This window comes from Gossypium hirsutum, chromosome A08 (genome assembly GCF_007990345.1).
Source record: "Gossypium hirsutum isolate 1008001.06 chromosome A08, Gossypium_hirsutum_v2.1, whole genome shotgun sequence".
NCBI classification, from domain to species: Eukaryota; Viridiplantae; Streptophyta; class Magnoliopsida; order Malvales; family Malvaceae; genus Gossypium; species Gossypium hirsutum.
The window spans coordinates 12,145,343-12,161,336 of record NC_053431.1 but is presented as its reverse complement, the minus strand read 5'-3'; the positions used below and the strand labels follow the sequence as shown (position 1 = coordinate 12,161,336).

The window sequence follows — 15,994 nt, the reverse complement described above, 5'->3', positions numbered from 1 at the left end:
CGAAAATTAAAATATCACATAATATGAAATTCTTTTGCTTATAAAGTTTCTTCTATGTAAGACTAGTTTTCATATTTTATTCAGTCTCTAATTCAATTTCCACAATTTTTGGTGGATTTTCAAAGCCGGACTACTGCTTCTATCCAAAACTGTTTTAGTGCAATATAATGATAACTATCATAAGTTCATTTTCAACTAATCATGAACTCCCTATTTCATGGATTCCATGCTCAATTACACAGTGTAAGTTAGCATGATATTGCAACAAAATTCATAATCATAATTCATACATCTTATCTCACTGAGGTCTCGACATTTCAAAATCTCAATAACCATAAGCTTAGCGTACATACCTCTACCCTTTCAACATTTTTCACATATTCATTCTTGTCTTTGACATACCCTTTTGGGACTATCATCAAATTATTCTTTGAACTATCCGTTGAACACTTGGAATACTATTGGATATGCAGAAAATTTGCACATAAGTGCCACATATACATACGTAGCCAAAGCTACCCCATATCATGTAACGCTTAAAATGGAGCTACTCACGGACCCGCTAGCATAAGCTATCGGTCAGGGTGTAACTACACGGGCTGCTCACACAAGCTGTCAGGTATCCGAACCACTCAGGACTACCTAGCCACCGGTAGGACACACAAGACTAGTACCCGGAACCAAATTACATGTATCTCATACATCATGAACTCTGACTACTTAATGAGCTCAGATGTCACATATATATCACGAACCCAGACCGCTTAATGAGTTCAGATTACTTAATTCCTAATGACATGTCACTTGTATCCTAGATTATTTCTAAGGTTAAAACGGGGTTTCATTGTTTGTTGCATCACTGTCAAACTAACTCGTAATGTCGTTTACAATATCCATAATACCGACCATGTACTCATGGAATATCAAGGCATATAATTCATGATAGCAAATAAGCATTTGAGTTCATATAACATTAAAGCAATAAATATGTAACACATCACATTATTTACACGTGAAATTACAATTCATGTAATATCAATCATTAACATTCAATTATAACATTGCATTATTATTATCTCACGAACTTACCTTGACACCAAAAACAGTGAAAAAAGGATTAACCGTCAAATACTCGTTTTTCCTTGATATCAGTTCGAATCCCATTTTTCTTGATTTATAATATCACATTTAGCTTACTCATTAGTCACATTATTCTTTGTGACCCAAAAATCATATTATGGCAAAATTAATATTTTTTCCCTTAAACTGTCATATTTACATTTTTGCCCCTAGGCTCGTAAAAAGAAATTTATTCAATTTGTTTATACTTTAAACCTAGACGAATCATTTTCATAACTACAGCATCCCAAAATTTCCACTAAATCACACTTTTATGACAAATTTTATAACTTTTAAAAATTAGTCCTTTTTAGCGTTTTCACCGAAAACTACTTAGTAAAAGTAGTTTAACACACAAAAAACATTCATATTCCTCCCTTAAACATCAAAATACACACATGCAGCACATGGTAAATTTTTAAACATCAACCCTATCTCAAATAAATGGTAGAAATAGCTAGATCTTGTTAAGAGGATTTGAAAAACGTAAAAATCATTAAAAAAGGGGTAAGAACGGACCTAGAATCGAGCTTGGAAGCTTGGAAAACCCTAGCCATGGTTTCTCCATGCAAGTTTCGGCTATAGCTTGAAGATGGATAAAAATTGGCTTTTAATTTTTTTAATTCATTTTAATTATTAAATAACCAAAATGCCCCTAACTTAAAAATATTCTATTTCACCTATTTCATGTCCATTTTTGTCCAGAAAATTAACCAATGGTCTAATTATCATACAAGGACCTTTAATTTAAAATTTCATAGCAATTAGACACCTCTAGCTTCTAGAACTCAAGTTTTCCACTTTTTACAATTTAGTTCTTTTGATCAAATTGAGTGCCCAAATGTCAAAATTTCCGAACGAAATTTTCACGAAATCATCTCTTGAAATTGTAGACCATAAAAATACAATAAAAATACATTTTCTTACTTCAAATTTGTGGTCTTGAAATCACTATTTTGACTAGACCCTAAATCGAGATGTTACAACTTTCCTCCCTTTAGGGATTTTCATCCCTGAAAGTCTTACCAGAAGAAGTTGCTTTCAACTTTCATGAAACACTTTCACTAACTTCTCAGAATCACGAATCGATTTAACTTCGTATATCTCTTTTCAATAACCTTTAAACTTTAACACACAGTGCCAGAGCATATCGTCAAAAATCTAAGTTACTCTCTTAGACTCACCTTCAATCTACAGATGTATTACAATGCCAAGATACAACTGCGTACTCATATTTTCCTGTAGCTTTTTCCATATTAAAGATATAGCTCTCGGATCTCAATCCGAAAAAAATGAAGACTGGTACTTCGCATAATCGAATAATCCCAAAAACATATTACTTGACTGATTTGTTAAACAAGAAATCTGTACACGAACGATCAATCAAAATCCGATAACATCTTTATTTTCGGAGATAAAGATAACATTCTAGAATCATCACTACTGTAATAGTCCTGAATACTCTTGAATTTTTGCTTTTACTTGTTAACAAATCAACATTTGAATACAGATACAAAATATCATGTAACATCCACAATCACTAGCATATCTACTCTATATAACTGCACATTTTCTTACTCTTGGATGAACAGACTAGCTACTATTGAGCCTCGTACAAAAATTTTGCATAAATTCTGGATTCATCAATACGCAAATTCTATCTCGAAATAACAATAATAGCAGGAACCATGTTCGACCTGGCATTCAACATCAGAAGTAAACTCATTCTGAATCCATTTAAATTATAATTCACTATCACATTTCCGAGCTTCTCAGTTTCACAAATAAAACCTCGCTTTAACATATAATATATCTATAATTAGACCATTATCAAATAAGATTAATTAAGTAACTAGTACTCACAAAAATAAACAAAGATTTTCCATCCAGGTATCTGTAACTGTAACTGCTTTCTCTATGATTGATCGATAATTTCCCGAAATCTTTCAATATCTCAAGTCATCAACAGTGGCTTAAACTCAGATTTTTCTGTGCCAACAGATACATTAAACTCTTAAGATCAAGAAACATGTAACAATCTTCATCGAACGAACAATGTCGTCAAATTCTCAATACAGACATAGTAGTGACCGTCTCTAAATCACTAGTCGAACAGTTCCTTTTTAATGTGACATTAACTGTTTGAAAACCAAAACCATTACTTTACATTCTAGTAATAAAATACATACGAATCCATTCGATAGTGTATCACCGAAGTTCATAAATTCAATTGACCAGTTCACTCTGATAAAACAACTGAGTTAATTTCAACTGTCAAATAATAACATACCAAAGTTCTCTTTTCTTCATGTTGATAAAGCAAATCAAACACACAGTCTTTCAAATTTCTCTTAACATGCTAATCAAAGGCCTAGCAACCATATTAACTCAAGGAAATAGAATATCCGATTTAATTCATGGACTTTAATCAAACTTACCGGAGGGAAGAGATCCATCATATATATTTTGAGCTTGTGCTCTTATTGTTTATACCTTTGCCAAAGACAATTCCTTCCACGAAAATCAGAGAAATCCAGACACCAGAATCACCCCATTCCTATTGTTGAATCCAGTAATATAATCATAATAAACATTGTCATTATAGACTAAAGAACATACTTTAAAGATAAGCCGTGTCCGATAATTTACACAATAACGACGATAAGAAAACCCAAATATGATATCATAACAAAAATCTGAGAACATAACACATAAGGAAATAATTATAAAGATCAGGATGATCCCCCAGAGAAAACCAAAAGAAAAATACTGCTTACCAACTCTAGACTTCATTTGTAACAAAGATAACATATTTTTCGTATATACACATAAGTCAAAATAACATCCAGTAGAAACAGAAGAATAACCTTACATAAATTTTCACCATTGTCTTTACCCCGACATATTAGAATAGAATCTCAGAGAGATAAGAAAATGTCGATTGTAATTCAAATAGACTCACAGTGCTTTCATCTAACATTAGAGTTAGCCAAAATTTTCACAACATAAGAACTTCATTAGAAAATAAGCAATCACATACATATCTCTGAGGATAAAAGAATATATAGGACACCTAGAAAAGATCGTACACAAACATTTTTACTACTCAATTATCATTTCTCTAACTAATTCTGTCATCAATAGCCTTGTTTTATTCCATTAAATAACGAAAACCAATTTAGGAAAAATTTTAGCATACTCATACTTTAGACATATATCTGAATAAGTTGATTAGCCGAGATTAATTTTTTCTTTAACTGTGATATTACATAATTCAGATAATCTGTAAAACAAACTGACATCTCTTACGGAACTGTATTCCCTTGCCAAACTATTCTTGACTCGTATGCTTTACTAATTATTTCACCACCAAACTCTTTAGTTTCCCACCTATGAATTTATTCAACGTAATTCTCGTGAATCTTCATTATAAAGCAACACTTGTAAAGGGGTGAGGTCGTAAAGCCTTTAACTTGACTCTAAAAAATACACACTGATAAACCATAATATATACATATTTTTTACCCCATGCTTGGCATATTTATGGATGATTTTTCCTTGGCTTCATTGAATTTGATGCTCCTAATCCTTTAATTTCATGTCTTATACTCAGGAGAGCTTAGGATAGCGAAAAGAGCAAGAAATGGGCCAAAAACGGACAAAATGTGCCTAATTCAGCGTGACATAGCGAAAAGAGCAAGAAACGGACCAAAAAACGGACAAAATGTGCCTAATTTAGCGTGGCACACGGCCTAGGCACTTCCACACGGGTGATCCACATGCCCGTGTGTGACACACGGGTAGACCACATGCCCGTGTGTCACGGTCGTGTCGACATTAAACCAAGTCAGAATTACAGACGGCTTGAGCACCTTCACACGGGTGTGGCACGGCCATGTCCCTATCAAGCCCAAGTCTAATTCTACTCAGAAAAGGCTAATTTTGAGGGTTTTGAGGCATTCTAAAGTCTATATAAACATTGTAGAAGAGGATTGAAGGGACAAGGAGAATAGAAGGAAGAAAATACTCAAGAACAGCCATCGGGATCAGCTCAGAAGGAGGATCTACATTAAGACTGCAGATTTCCATCAAATTTCCTAGAAGTTCTTTGGGTTTCTTTATGTTTTGTTGTTTTCCAATTTTTGAGATGTTTTCCATTATTATGAACTAAACTCCCTAAATACCTAAGGAAGATGAAACCTAAGACGAATCTTATTACTAATTGAGTTATATGATAAATACTTGCTCTTATTCTTAATTGTGAGTTTAACCCTTGTTTTAATATTCCAGGATATTAATTCAGGTTTTTGATGTGCTTATTCAATGGAGCAAAAGTCCCTATTTAAGAGTCTATCGTTCATAATTAAGCGGAGTTGCATGTAATCCTAGAGATAGGAAGACATAAATCTGCCGAATTAGAGTCAAATCTAATAAGGGAATCCATAGATCGAGTTAATGCGACAATAGGGGTTTTAATTAGAAAAATATTTCGATTAATCAACTTAGAGTCAGTTGTTTTTAGTCTCGAGAGAGATATTAACATAAATCAGGGATTCCTAGGGATTAAGTCAAGTGAATAAATCATCTAATTCGGAGGTAATAAGTGAAGTCTAGGTGAATTCTTCATTGGGTATTGTCTTCTCCATCAGTTTTCCAAAAGTATTTTCCAACTCTAATCTCTGTCGCAATCTTAGTTAATTGGATAATTAGTTTTAGATTAAAAATTCTCTTAATTGTTAGGCTAGATAATAAAAAGATAGTAATTACTAGTACTTTTAGTCCTCGTGGATACGATATTTCCGGTGTCACCATAACTATACTACTGTTTGATAGATACACTTGCCTTAGTCTAATTTTTTAGTTAGTTTCAGGACCATCAAGTTTTTGCCGCTGTTGTCGGGGACTAAGATATTAGGAACGCTTAATTTTTATTACTTTAGGCATTTTTATTTTTATTTCAATTTAATTTTGTTTTTATTTACTAAATTTTCTTTTCTCTACTTCTAGCAGATTTTTATAGTTTATGACTAGAAGAAACCCGTCAGGACCTCTACTTTTTGATAGCAAAATTGAAAGCACAGCTCGCCGAAACAGAAGAGAAATAAGGGGAAGCCTACAATACATAGAGGAAGAGTGAGAGGCCGATATCCATACCACAACCGAGGAGATGGCTGATAATCAGAATAATCTGCTACCTCCTGTGGTTGCTGCAAATCCAGTAGATCAAAATCCTGCTCCTCGTACTATGTATGATTATACTAAACCTAATTTAACAGTAACTGAACTGAGTATCGTTAAACCTGATGTTGCTGCAAATAATTTTAAACTGAAACCTAACACGATTCAAATGATACAACAGTTTGTTCAGTTTGATGGTTTGCAGGACGAGGATCCAAACACTTATTTGGCAAATTTTCTGGAATTCTGCGACACCTTTAAGATCAATGGTGTTTTTGCCGATGCCATTCACCTTCGGTTATTTCCCTTTTCATTGAGGAATAAGGTTTAACAGTGGTTGAACTTGTTACCACGAGGGTCAATCACCACTTGGGAACAAATGACTGAAAATTTTTTTACTTAAATATTTTCTGCCGGCTAAAATGGTTAAATTGAGGAATGATATTTTTTTCTTTTGTGCAGATGGATCTAGAAACTCTTTATGATGCATGGGAGAGATACAAGGACTTATTAAGAAGGTGCCCTCACCATGGGTTACGCCTATGGCTCCAGGTTCAGACTTTTTACGACTGTGTGAACCCCTCAACAAGGCAACTTATCGATGCAGCTGCCGGTGGAACCTTAAACAACAAAATATCTAAAGAAGCTTACGAATTTATTGAAGATATGTCACCGAATAACTATCATGGCAAGTCATGAGAACGAAGCCAACAAAAACGGTTAGTGTTTTCAACCTCGACGTGATCACTATGCTATCTAACCAGGTAGAACTTGTAAATAAAAAAATTGATGGTTTGTGTGGTTCTACTCAGGTACATCCAGTGATGATGTGTGATTCAAATGGAGGAGGAGTGCACAGCACAGAGTATCCATCTTTCAACCCTAGCACCGATGAAGAACAAGTTCACTATATGGGTAATAATTCTAGACTCTAAATAACCCGTATAGTAACACTTATAATGCAGGCTGGAGGAACCATCCCAATTCATCTCGGTGAAGAGATGAATCAAAGGCCACAACATCCTTCAGTTATTCAACAACCACCTTACCACTAAGAGAAGAAACCGAACCTTGAAGAGATGCTCACAAAATTCATCTCGGTGTTAGAAACTCATTTTCAAAATACCGATATAGTGCTTAAGAAATGGCAAGCATCAATTCAAGGGCTCGAAACTCAAATAGGACAGCTCGCTAAGTTGATTTCTAAACGACCACAAGGTAACTTGCTAAGTAACATTGAAACTAACCCAAGAGAACAATTTCATGCGATTACTGTTCGAGATAAAGAAAGGTTAGTTGAACCTGAACTAGATCCGAGGTAAGGACTTGTGGTAAGTAAAGGTAAGGATGAGGTGAACCACATTAAGCAGAAACTGATAAGCAGAGAGTATACACCTCGTGTGCCACATCCCAACGCAACTAAGAAAGACCGCACCAATAAACAAGTTGGTAAATTTCTTAAACTCTTAAAACAGTTGCATATTAACTTACCATTCATTGAAGCTCTTTCGCAGATTCCAAGCGCAGTTAAAATTTTTAAAGAACTTCTGAAAAATAAACGGAAGTTAGATGAGTCATCGCATGTGGAATTAAATGCAGTCTGCTCGGCTATTTTGCAAAATAAGCTACCCAACAAATTGAAAGATCCAAGAAGTTTTATGATTTCCTGTTTAATTGGTAGTTTGAATATTAAGAATGCGTTGGCTGATCTAGGGGCGAGCATTAGTGTCATGCCCTATAAAATGTTTAAACAACTAGGCCTTAGGAAACCAAAACAAACTAAAATGAGCATTCAATTGGCAGATAAAACAATTAGATTTCCTAGGGGTATTATTGAATACGTGCTTGTCAAAATTGATAAATTTATATTCCCAGTTGACTTTGTAACATTGATTTCGTGCTTGAGTTGGAGGCCCCCCTCCATCCATCGAGTCAAGTAATTCGCTATCGGAAATTTATCCGCCGCGTATCTCATGTCATGCTTCTTGTTTCTCCGAATCGGTTCCTAGTGTCAGTCAATCAAGATTCGCCATCCAAAGAGGGAAGAGCCTTTACTTTAGGTTAGGCCGGTCTTGTCATTCACGCAATTCCTAGACATGGATGAGTATAGTGATGTACCTCTAATTTTAGGAAGGCCCTTTTTAGCAACTACTAGAACTATCATTGACATTGGCACAGGTGAATTGATACTTCGTGTAGGAGATGACATGATTAAAATTCAAGCTCGTGATTCTGGTAAAAAATCTAGTAATTGAGATGATTGTTTAAGTTCTGTTAATTTAAGTAATGTTACAACTCAAACTTCTTTGTAGGAGTCCCCTAGGAAGAACGTGATGGAGCCTCATTCTAATCCATGTCACAAAAACAGAGCGATTAATATTACAACTTAAACTTCTTTGTAGGAGTCCCCTAAGAAGAACGTGATGGAGCCTCATTCTAATCCGTGTCACAAAAACAGAGCGATTCACGAAGAAACAAGGCTTCAGATCGATGAATTAGACAAATGGAGAACACATGTCAAGGAGAAAGCATGAGCTTAGGGATGAAACAAAGCAATTTAAGGTCGGAGATAAAGTATTGCTCGATGAAAAGGACCCGCAAATTGCTACTTCAAAGCTTAATACAAACGGAGCGATTCCTTTTACGGTACTGAATATTTTCCCATACGGTACAGTCGAGATAAATCATTCTCAATTCGACATGTTTAAGGTAAATATTACTCGACTTCGACTTTATGTGGATAATAGAATGGATAGTGAGAGAGAGGAGTCTCGACTCTATGATCCACCGTGACCATGCGAATGAGAGGTAAGTCGAGCTTAGACTCTAAATAAGCGCTTCTCGGGAGGCAACCCGAGCACTAACACCACTAACTAGTTTATTTTAGCTATTTCTCATGTTTTTATGCAAGAACGGTAACCCACACGGCCTGGAAACACAAGCATGTCCTTGGCCATATAGAAACAGAGCTAAATAATCCCCTAGTATCGAACCACATAGCCTGGACACATGGGCGTGTCCTAGACCGTGTGAAAACTAGAGCTAAATTTTTAATTTTCAAACAAGTCAGAGAGTCACACAGGCAAGGCACACGGTCATCTGTTATACACACGGGCGTGTAGCATACCACACGGGCATGGGAGAAGTGAACAACGAAGCACACGGTTGTGCGATACAGCTGTGTGACGATTGGGCATTCAATTTTCGTGACAAACACGGGCTAAACTCGAGTCACAAGGGCGTGTGACATGGCCGTGTGGCCTAACACGGGCCGCACACGACCGTGTCCCCTTTAAAACCTCCAACCCTAACTTTATTTTTGTCTTCTTCTTCAATCTTTCCCTCCCAAACCCTAGCCGCCACAGCCCCCTTTCCCCCTACTCTAGCCACCACCTAGCCCCTCTCCTTGCTCTCCTTTTCTTCTTCTTTCCCTTCTCTTTCTTTCCTTCTCTTTTCTTTCTTTCTTTCCTCTTTCTTTGACTTTCTCCCCTCTCCTCTTTCTTCCTCATTTCCCTCTTAACCGCACGGCCTACCCCCCACTCTCGTGCCCTCTCCGTTCACCACCGTCAACCCAAACCCCCGCCAGCTTCGACCGTGCCCCTCCGACTACCTCAACCTACTGTTGATTACTCCCTTTTGCCCCTCTAATTCTTTTACATCATTTTAATTAAATTATTTTTATTTTTATTAGTATTATTATTCTTAGTTCTTTATTACTATTTTATTTTGCGTTATTTCTGATTATTTTATTATTGATATATTATTATCCTTATTGCGTTCTTAATTCATTAATTTTTATTCACTTACATCAGTTAATTTTTTTTTTAGATTAGTTTTGGACAATCACAATATTTTATATATATTTGAGGGTCATTGCTTCGCTGATTTCATTCGTATCTTGCTTGCTTATATAATACTCATTTAGTTAGTTTTATTGTACATTAACATTTTTCTATTTTCTATTTTCGTTAAATTGAGGGGTTAAACTTGGATGAATATTTATTTACTTACCTATTATGTTCATGCTTCAAATTGAATTTATTCATCTATTCTTGCAGGTACACTATGACAAGCACACGAGGCAAGAAAATTGCCATCCCCGCTTCAAAAAATGGAAGGGTCCTAGCGCAACCTCCTCGAGCGCCGCAATCGAAGTTCGTTACATTTACTTCAATTCTCGTCAGGCCTACAGGACAACTTGTTTTAGCTTCTTCGAGTATGACCATTAGGAGTAGGTTGATGTATTGACTGGGCCGCCTTGGAACAGGTCCAACTTACCCACATTGTTCGATTCCATATCGCCATCGCCTCATGGGATCAGTTCTTTTCGATTATCGAGCCCACCTATTCGGAGCTTACCTTGGATTTTTGCAGTACTTTTCATCTACAGCATGTGATGAATACCCATGACAAGGCCGGTACTATTATTTTTAGACTGGGTGGACTCGTATGACACATGAGTGTACCAGAGTTTGGAGCTACTTTGGGCCTTTACATGGAGGAGTTTATAGCTTCTGAGAATTTTTTACATATTCACCGTCACATACACTACTCGCCCTCCTACTGTTGGACCGACCTTACGGTGAGTGCTGTTCCCTATGATGCAAGTCGCTCAAAGGCAACTTCTCTTCCTCCAGCACTACCTTACATCCATACTATTTTGGCTCATACCTTGATTGGGAGGAGAGAGAGCACTGGCGTCGTTAGCACCACCGATGCTTACTTCTTATGGAGTATAGCGACTGGTCATGTATTTGATTTGGCATATTTTATCGCCCTCACTTTTCACCACTAGACAGGCCGCCATAGGAGGGGCCCTATTTGCCTTGGCCCCTACGTGACTCGCCTCGCTCGACACTTCAGGCTCTTCGACACTCCAGAGATGTCATCGACACTCACATTAGTAGGCCAGATGTCTCATCAGGGAATTTTTAGTATGATCCACATGAGGATGATAGAGTGACACCATTGATTTGACCTCCTCAGTACAGACTGATAGAGTGACACCGTGGATTTGACCCCCTCAGTACAGACTCGTTCACTCTGATGACCAGGATGAGCCAGAGGACATTACTGATGATGTCCCTCCCTTTCATGAGGACCCAAATCCACCACCATCATAGGGTCACCGCCCTACTGCTACCACTTTGACAGATATATCCGAGCGACTCACTCGTTTTGAGCAGCAGTGTTTTGAGAGATTAGACAGCATCGTTGCCACTCTTCGATAGACTTGCCACTACCTTCACATCTCTCCTTCAGTACCGTCGACCCACGAGGCATCCGATGATGAGGACCTTTGAGTCCATTTATTTTATTATTATTGAATACTTAGGTTTTATCTTTTGAACTATATTTAACTTTATGGTTCTTCTCGAGTAACCCCTTGATTCTCTTCCACAGTTGTGTTTATTAACTCAGACTCATGCCTTTTATTAGCCTTCTCTACAACTCTCGCTTTCGCTATTCCAAGAATTTCATCCAAAAATTCAGGGCAGTTTTGTTTCTCTCCCTTTCTTCTGATATTATGCTTATATTGCTATTATCTATTTTTGTACATTGAGAACAATGTACATCTTAAGTGTGTGGAGGTTATTTATATGATTATCATAAAATCCCTGAATTTTTTATCTTATTCTCAAATAATTTTCTCATATCATTATTAGAGTGAATTCTGATTAATTAATGATTTTTATTGATATGTTTTGAATTAAATCATAGGTAATTGTGCATTGATTGTTTAAACTTTAAGACATTAGAGGATCAAGCATGATAGGTTGACTCTTGAGAATTAAAATTGCTAGGTTATTTCCCTGAATTGAGGTATTATCTTGAAGTTTTGAATTTACAGGGTTGACATCAAATACCCATAATTTTCGTAAGATTTTGAGCCTTTAAGAGCATATATCCTTCTTGCTCACTTATTTTATTGGTTATGAGTGTGTCAACATTGATTTGCTATTCTAGAACTTGCATCGATTATACATGTCGAGACCATACCTTTGATTTAATATACTAAAATGATAAAGGCACTTAGGTTGTAACCCATTTACCCCATAAAAAGCCCACCCACATAATTGACCCCTAGTGAACCCCTTTGAGACTTGACTTTTATTTCTTGACTTTTCTCCTTAATAATAACCCATAACTTACCCTTTTTGATTCATGAAGAATTTCCCCCTTTTCATTGACTCTTTTTTTCATCGAGATTTGATTTGATTAGTTACCTAATTATGTTCGTCCATTCCAGTTGTTGAATTATTTCTTATTATGTAATTTCCATTATTGTACTTGTTCTTATTCTTAAAAAAAACCGTATATTTATTCATTCAGTTACATGTTGTTCTAAAGAGCTTGGATAAGTTAAAGTTGTTTTATTGAGAAAAAGCTCACATCATTAGTTTCGGATAGTTTGAATTTTGGCACTTTTTTGTAATTCAGCAATTAGCTTCATTTGTCTAAGTTTGGTAATTTATTTAAATTAATCTCGATTCTAACCCTCTTTTTCAGCCTTTATCCACACCTTTAACCCAAGCCCCATTACAACCCTGTTAAAGACCTTTTGATTTGTGTATCATCTCATTATAGTGGTAGAGATTTGATTTTCATGCAAGCCTATGTTAATAACTTTTCATGTTTGACTATTGAGTGCTTAATTATTGAACCTTAAACACTTTGAGTGATTTGAGTGAATCTTTAGTAAGGAATGTCAACCCTTGTCGATTTGTAATTAAAGGTAATTACTTAGATAAAGGGGGATACCTACGATTTTATGATTGAAATGCTCAATTTGGATTGTTGGAAACTTTAATATTCTTTTAGTTAAGCTCTCAATGTATGATTGCGAGAGATTACTTTGAAACATTATTGATGAGAATTATAAGTTAAGAAGGATTTATTTTATTTGTGAGTTGAGGATTTTGCTTGAGGACAAGCAAATGCTTAAGTGTAGGGATATTTGATAAACCATAATATATACATATTTTTTACCCTATGATTGGCATATTTATGGATGATTTTTCCTTGGTTTCATTGAATTTGATGCTTCTGATCTTTTAATTTCATGTTTTATACTCAAGAGAGCTTAGGATAGAAAAAAGAGCAAGAAACTGGCTAAAAAAGGACAAGATAGGCCTAATTTAGTGTGGCACACGGCCTAGGCACTCCCACACGGGTGATCCACACGCCCGTGTGTCACGGTCGTGTTGATACTAAACCAAGTCAGAATTACACATGGCCTGAGCACCTTCACACGAGCGTGGCACACATTCGTGTCCCTGTCGAGCCCAAGTCTAATTCTACTCAGAAAAAGCTAATTTTGAGGGTTTTGAGGCATTCTAAAGTCTATATAAACATCCTAGAAGAGGAATGAAGGGACATGGAGAATAGAATGAAGAAAATACTCAAGAACAGCCATCGGGATCAGCTCAGAAGGAGGATCTACATCAAGACTGAAGATTTCCATCAAATTTCCTAGAAGTTCTTTGGGTTTCTTTATGTTTTGTAGTTTTCCAATTTTTGAGATGTTTTCCATTATTATGAACTAAACTCCCTAAATACCTGAAGGAGATGAAACCTAAGATGAATCTTATTACTAATTAAGTTATATGATAAATACTTGTTCTTATTATTAATTGTGAGTTTAACCCTTGTTTTAATATTCCAGGATATTAATTCAGGTTTTTGATGTGCTTATTCAGTGGAGCAAAAGTCCTTATTTAAGAGTAGATTGTTCATAATTAAGTAGAGTTGCATGCAATCCTAGAGATAGGATGACATAAATTTGCCGGATTAAAGTCAAATCTAATAAGGGAGTCCATAGATCGAGTTAATGCGGCAATAGGGGCTTTAATTAGAACGAGATTTCGATTAATCAACTTAGAGTCAGTTATTTTTAGTCTCGAGAGAGATATTAACATAAATCAGGGATTCCTACAAATTAAGTCAAGTGAATAAATCGTCTAATTCAGAGGTAATAAGTGAAGTCTAGGTGAATTCTTCATTGGGTATTGTCTTCTCCATCGGTTTTCCAAAAGTATTTTCAACTCTAATCTCAGTCGCAATCTTAGTTAATTAGATAATTAGTTTTAGATTAAAAATTCACTTAATTGTTAGGCTAGATAATAAAAAAATAGTAATTACTAGTACTTTTAGTCCTCGTGGATACGATATTTCCGGTGTCACCATAACTATACTACTGTTCGATAGGTGCACTTGCCTTAGTCAAATTTTTTAGTTAGTTTCATTACCACCACACACATATGACTTTGCTTCATCATTAACATAACATCATCCCAATCATATAATTCACCTCAAGAAAATTAACATACGTATTTATGTTACACAAACTTATCGGTTGCATTTATTTAAACAATTGCACATAAACACACGTTTCATCAATTTTGAGTAACTCTATTTATCATTTTCACTTAATCCAGCTTGCTGAGCACACAGCATCATATGAATGCTAAACAAACATGGATGGACATTTCATCATATGAGCTTTCATTTCATTTCACATTTCCACATTTCTCAACTTAGGGTTATCCCATTTCATACTTTATCACATACATATCATGAACTTCTATTCATACCTTTCCATATTTTAACACATCATAAATACATTTCAATTATCTCAATATCATTTTCAGTATTATCGAAAATAGCTCGGTTGGAAGTCATCTCTGTCTTAACAAAACAATTTCGTTAGAGTCGAGAGATATCATACTATCACGAGTAGTAATATGACATGTATAGCTAGACTCACACATACGCTAGGTTAGTCAGAGAATCGACTAAATCATAGCTCTGATACCACTAAATGAAACGCCCCTTACCCGTACCCCAGGCTGGGATAGGATACGAGGCATTACCGGACTTAAACATACACAATTTCATAAAATCGGCCCATATAATTTCATTCAATTTAAAATGAATCAAACACATGTAAATTATTCTTTATACGGGCTTACAAGGCCCAAAACATACACCGGAGATGATTCGGGACTAAACCTAGAATTTCTAAAAATTTTACAACACTTAAGAAATTTTCCATGTTTTGAGAGTAACACACCTGTGTGGCTTGGGACACGCCCGTGTCCTCAGCCCATGTAACTCTCTGTTTATGACATCATCAACAAATAAGAGTCACACGACCAAGTCACACGCCCATGTGCTAGACCGTGTCCTCCACACGGCTGAGAGACACGATCGTGTCTCTGCCCGTTTAGCCGAGAAAATGGCTATTTACCAAGCCATTTGTCACCCTTATTTGCACATACTTGAAAACAACTACAATAGTACATTTCATGGCATAAATAAACTACCATCAGGGAATAACATATCATTTTCACACCATCATCTATCATGCATTATAGCATCATGCCTTACCAAATCACTTCATGCTGAATTCACACTCAAAAAAGGCATTACCATATGAATAAATTCATATCCATTATATATATAAAGCAAATATAAATCACATCACAAAACATTGCCATAAGCATACGCATAATAATTATATGGGCTTTCAACCAATTAGCCAATATAGCCAATTTGCATGGCTACAATTTACATCCAACCTTTTGCCTTCCTAAGCCAATACATTTACCCAATTCATAATGACTCATACATCAAAAAACCAAGTCCCTATACATGCCATAAACTTAATGGAGTTTGCATTCACTTATACCCAACA

At 35.8% G+C, this 15,994-nt stretch overlaps 1 non-coding gene across 1 annotated transcript; it reads right to left on the bottom strand.

Annotated features, from left to right (window-relative positions):
- Nucleotides 1-6,725: 6,725 nt before the first annotated feature.
- On the bottom strand, nt 6,726-6,833 carry LOC121205584 (small nucleolar RNA R71). The gene has a single exon (XR_005900660.1). It is a non-coding gene; the product is annotated as a small nucleolar RNA R71 (small nucleolar RNA).
- Between the last annotated feature and the right edge of the window lie 9,161 nt (nt 6,834-15,994).